This window comes from Trachymyrmex cornetzi, unplaced genomic scaffold (genome assembly GCF_001594075.2).
Source record: "Trachymyrmex cornetzi isolate Tcor2-1 unplaced genomic scaffold, Tcor1.1 scaffold105, whole genome shotgun sequence".
Taxonomy (NCBI): domain Eukaryota; kingdom Metazoa; phylum Arthropoda; class Insecta; order Hymenoptera; family Formicidae; genus Trachymyrmex; species Trachymyrmex cornetzi.
In genome coordinates, this window is record NW_017295598.1 from 66,300 (window position 1) to 72,258 (window position 5,959).

At 33.0% G+C, this 5,959-nt stretch overlaps 1 long non-coding RNA gene across 1 annotated transcript; it reads right to left on the reverse strand.

The window, feature by feature from the left end:
* Positions 1–3,579: 3,579 nt before the first annotated feature.
* On the reverse strand, positions 3,580–4,320 carry LOC108759448 (uncharacterized). The gene is made up of 3 exons (XR_001940011.1): positions 4,256–4,320; positions 3,894–4,087; positions 3,580–3,655 (listed from the first exon to the last, which is right to left on the reverse strand). It is a non-coding gene; the product is annotated as an uncharacterized LOC108759448 (long non-coding RNA).
* Positions 4,321–5,959: the final 1,639 nt, after the last annotated feature.

Genomic DNA, 5,959 nt, shown 5'->3' on the forward strand with positions numbered 1-5,959 from the left:
TCATCCGATTTTAACATTGCCATATAAGGTCATGAAGACGACCCCTCCAAGACAATAACGCTTATGAGTCACTTCCCATTGTTCGTAACAATATAAAAGCAGCCACCCTCATCGCAAAAGCGGCCTTTTTTTCCATACGGAGTTCAGAGAGAGACTCTTGGGTGATCAGCTTAACTCTTAGTCTTCGCGTCAGTCAATTGAAGCTTTCGGTTTATCATATCCACATATTACTTTACAATAAAGAAGTTATATTATCGAATCTCAAGTTATTACAATAATTCAACGACTGTTCTATCAAAGATCCCCTTCCTCATCGAGTAAAAGCATCAACCAACCAGGATTTCCACCAGCGGACATTGACAATCTACCCTCAGGCTACGGATTTTGGGATTTTAACTCCCTTAACCTCACGGCAACGTCCCACGAAAAAATAGTTGAATTCTGGATCGCCTTACCAACGATAGCTGAATCAACATTTGGAGTTCTCCGGGTCGAACCGAGAATTCCTAAAATTCGCCTAGCGTTACATACGACGTGACATCACCATTCAAAAACTATTGACATCTCAACATTTTGCTATTAACATTTTCGATTCATAATGAATTTGATCACTCGCATTGCACTGGATTAGTGCATATTAAAAGCTGCTTTATATAAAATATCTCAATGCAGTGATACATTATAATCAACTTTGCAATGAAATGGTACACATATATTTTGTTAAATAATTTAACAATATCATTAGTAAATAGTTAATCGTTCAAAATATTTTAACACTTTTACATTTAACTTTGCTAATTTCATGTAAAATAGCTTTTAGTATGCACTGTAGTGTAATGCAAGTGACCGAATTCGTTATCAGTTTTTCATGAGAAATACGTATACTATGCAAGCTCCTGTGGTTGGTCTGGATCACTCTGTATATATAAAATATGAACTATATAATATGATATATTTTATATTTGATACTTTATATTTCTAATTGATTTCTTAAATATATTTCTCGTTGCTTTTACAGCAAGAGATTAACTATATTTATAGCAAGAGATTAACTAATATCTTTTAAAAAAAAAAAAAAAGAAAACAGAAATTTATATCTCACTTGATCTACACTATAGTGCAGATAATTTCTTTATTGTTTTAAAAGAATGGAAATTGCAAAACCCTACTCTTTAATAGACTTTGAAATCTCATAAGCAGAAGAAGTAAGATATTTCTTCTATGAAACAAAAATAATATAGAGTATACACACAGATATGTACTTGCAGTAGCAAATGAGGTACAGAGTCAAGAGTTAACTTATCACTCCTGCCGATCTTTAATTGATAAATACAAAAATGTTTGTATTAAAGATGCAGAAAATAATAATAAACAATAATTTTTTTTGTAGAAAAAATATATTTTCACATAAAGAAGCATGAAACACATTACTAATTGTCAAACAGACAATCTCATACTTGCTAACATAAATGAAAATAATTAACGCTTAGAACAAAATGTTTTTATTTCTCAAAGAAATTATTGAAAATGAAATTAAAAATTGGCAAGTAAGATTTATATGGTTAAATAATATTAATTTTACATGTCTTTGGCTAATCGTAAAAGATAATTTTTATACCGTAAAAGATCATAGTTTACTGTCTTTGAAAGTAAATACATTCTAAGTGTTAAGTATAGTGTTAAGTATTTTAGACAGATAATATTTATTAACTGTAGGCGGTGTGGAATCTCTATCCCTACCTCTAACTCTTCGAAGCATTCGTCATTATTGCAAAATATATCTGCATCTAATATTTAGACAGATAATATTTATTAACTGTAGGCGGTGTGGAACCTCTATCCCTACCTCTAACTCTTCGAAGCATTCGTCATTATTGCAAAATATATCTGCATCTAATGCATATTTGCGTGTCACTCGATACGCAATTTTTGGAAATGAATCTTTTTTCAATAATTTATTATTACTTTCGTTGATTAATATAAGGAATTCAGTTTCAGCTGCACAAACAATTTTGAGAACATCATGCGATGCATACATTAAATCTCTATTATTTTTTAAAGAAATTAATATTGTATGCATTGCAAAATTGAATTTCTTATCACCGACTTTTCTTATAATATTGGCAATGCAATCTTTACACGTTAATCTCAGCAAAAGTTTTTTTATAATAAAACCAATTATGTAATGTAAAATATTTTCTTTAAGAAAATTGTTATTTATATTAATATTTTGATAGAGTTCAATATTATCGGTATCAAGGAATAAGTTAATATCATTGACATCGAATCTAGCATCCCAAGATTCACTATTCATATACGTATTATGCCAATTTTTATAATTTTTTTTGTTCTTGGGCCATGTTAATTTCAATCTTATGTCATTTTCAACATCAAAACTGACGCAACTCCCCGAAGTTGAAATCGAGTTATTTATTAGAAAGCTTTTCATTGCAGGCTTAAAGTCTATTACCATTGAGTAATCATTTAATTTGTATTTCTGCCGCATTTGAGCAAAGAAAAGTGTTAAGTGATCTTGACTAAATCTATATGTCAGAAGATATTTAAAAGAAGGTTCTAATAAAATATTTTTGGCTATGTTTAATATAGATTTTACTGCAATAGCAAAGTTTACAACAAATCCTCCTCTTATACAATACAACCGATTATTGACACGGTCCTTTAAAGTATACAAATATTGAATTTTTTCCTCAATCCTTTCTTGTACACGAGTTATATTATTATAATAAATTGGCTCTTTAAATCCCTTTCCAAAAGGATTACGCGAGTTTAAAAAGTCAAATATTTCATCAATTGCCTTGATAAATTCGATTGTACCAGCACAGTCATTAAATTGTTCTACTTCAGAATATTTCAAAAATTCTAAAGCAGAAGCAGTTGAAGAATTTAACGTTTGTGCTGCTAGTTCCATCTTAATAATGTTTGCTTTAGAATTTATAAGAGAAGTACGTTCATTTGACAACTTCGAATTCAGTTTAAGTTGAAGTTGATATAAATTTGTTATGTGACTCGACTTTATCTGTGCAGTGGGAGATTTCAGAATTCTATGACTAAATAATGCCAATCTGGCATACGTCATGTTATGGTAAACGTTAGGTTACAAGGTATACATCGTAATCAGAGCTTGGATGTTTAAACGTAGTTTTTAAGTCAGAATAATTTGATGTATACAAATTACAACCTAACAACTTCATTGTAGAATAATCATCTGGAGTTCCTTCACAGGTTACACTCCATACCTTGATTCCAGATTGCTGTGCCATAATTAATGCTGCTTTTATTAATTCTGCTTGTACTGAAGGAGTTATTCTATTGATAAAAAAGTAACCCACAGGCCACTTCCATGTGTCTCTAAGTGAAACCAACATAAAAAATAAAGACTTCAGTAGCTTTGCTTTCACAACCTTCAAGAGTTATTTTATTGCCATAATTGCAGTCGCCCAAAACTTCGTGTGATTCCCAATCATACATTGTGTCTTGTCGAACTGGCATAGAATGAAAAACCAAATTACAGTGACGTGAAATTTTAGAGAATGTAGATATCTCTTTGAAGACATCTGACAGAAAACCAGGCTCTGCACTACAAGACAAAGTCCAATTTCTGATGATACTTTCATGTGGCAAATGAAGAATAGATCTGAAAAGTTACAAATATTTCTTATTTGTATGATTAGCTATTTAGTTTGAATTCATGAGATTTATATACACATAAGACTTATCTATATACTAAAGTAAAATAATTGTAAACTTTATTTTTTTACAAGATCAAGTTTACTATCAATGAAATATAATGACTAAAATAAAAAATCATTTTAAAAAACAGCAAAAAAATACAAAACCTATTGTAAATAAATATTACAACTTGTGACATTTACTTGCAATAATTGTAGCCTTTCGGTGAGTAAAAAAATAATGTTGCAGCAAACTGTTTAATGTAATCACTATATTGGCAATCTTCATCATTCCTGTCCTCACTAAGCCGCTCATTGTTAAACAAGTACTCTTCCGGACTGGACAAAAATCTCTCTCAACAAATTCACTTGCTTCTTCGTCAAGAAAATTTTTCTTTCTGTTAATTTATACAATTGTTTATATGAAGATTAGAACAATTTTTCTTTCTGTTCATTTGTATGTACAATTCAAACTTTAAACTATTGGACTCAAACAATATTCTATCTCTAATCCAAAAATATTCTTCTATAAAAGATATACATGCATTTGGAATTTTATGGCATACCGTAATACTTTTAGTAAACTTTCCAACGATTGTATTTTTTCTTCTTCATGTGTTTGTTTTAGTTTCTTTATCTTTTTCGAATGCATTTTCTCATTACATGAAACAATTTTTACATCAACTTCGTACCGAATGTCGAATACAACAGTCAACTGCCAAAGTGAGCCAGTCAATTTTTTTCCTCCAATCCAATTCCTCCAAGGCTGCGGTCCATTTGACGCTACAAACGCTTCGAAGCGTTTTTGATTAGTCAATTTGTAAAATTGATTAATTTGAAAAATCTTTGTTCTGATTGGTCGATCAAACGCTTCGAAGCGTTTGTAGCGTTAAGTGAGATCAATTTGAAAAATCTTTGTTCTGATTGGTCGATCAAACGCTTCGAAGCGTTTGTAGCGTTAAGTGGACCGCAGCCCAAATTGCCCATAAACTTAATGGCCGCAGCACACACTCTTGCATAACGCATAATGCATAGTGCATAAGGGAATCAACCAATCGAAATTCTTCTTTATTATGGAATAAGAGGAAAGGAAAGCTTCTGATTAGTTGATTCGCTTATGCACTATGCGTTATGTGTTATGCAAAAGTCTGTGCTGTGGCCATAAGCCTGTGTGGCACACGATGCTTAAGGTGCAGCCACAATAGAAGGAATAAGGAATTAGGAATAAGGAATAAAGATTTCAACCTATCAGATATCGGATACACCGGAATACACGGTTTCTGATAGATTGGAATCTTTATTCCTTATTCCTAATTCCTTATTCCTTCTATTGTGACCGCACCATTAGGCCTTGCGCACAATAGAGGAAATATTCAGGCTTAAACACAATAGATACAGGCAACAGAGAATAACGAGCCTTCCAAGCAGAACTGTGGGATATAATATCGAACTTACACACCAGAGCTCTGATTGAACGGCTCGTTATTCCCTGTTGCCTGTGCCTATTGCCTGTATCTATTGTGTTTAAGGGCCTGAGCACAAAAGAGGAACAGGAATTAGATATTAAGATTTTAACCTATCAGAAACTGATTACATCGGAATACACGGTTTCTGGATAGGTTGAAATCTTAATATCTAATTCTTGTTCCTCTATTGTGCGCAGGCCCTAAGCCTTTAGGAACAGGAATAGATATTGAAATTTTAACCTATCAGATACCAGTTACATCGGAATTCAAGGTTTCTGATATGTTGAAATCTTAATATCTATTCCTGCTCCTAATATTTCCTTTATTGTGCGCAGGGCCTTATTTTCCTGCTAGCTGGATTAGAATTGATTAGAATCTTGCTACCGTATTAACTGCGATACTGGCATTGATAGCATCGCAGCCATGACGTTACTAGATTAACAATGTACCGCGTAGAGTCCTAGGCCGATATTGGTCGCGTCAAAGGTCGCGTTCAGCAGACTCAACTGATGTGGAGCAGATCCGTGAGCACTCACTGCTATTGGATGATCTAGAAGAATACACCAATAGCAGCGAGTGCTCACGGATCTGCTCCACAACAGTTGAGTCTGCTGAACGCGACCATCCATAGTTGATTCTTAGGCTGAGTTTCCACTGAGCGCGTCACGCGTCGCGTCGTCAAAGGAGAGAAAGCGAGGGGTTGTGTATTTATATAGAGTCCTATATATAGGCTGTGTTCCAAAATTGTTTGTCAGCGCTGGCAGTACTGCCAACACCGTTCCAAAAATCATCGTAGCACGCTGT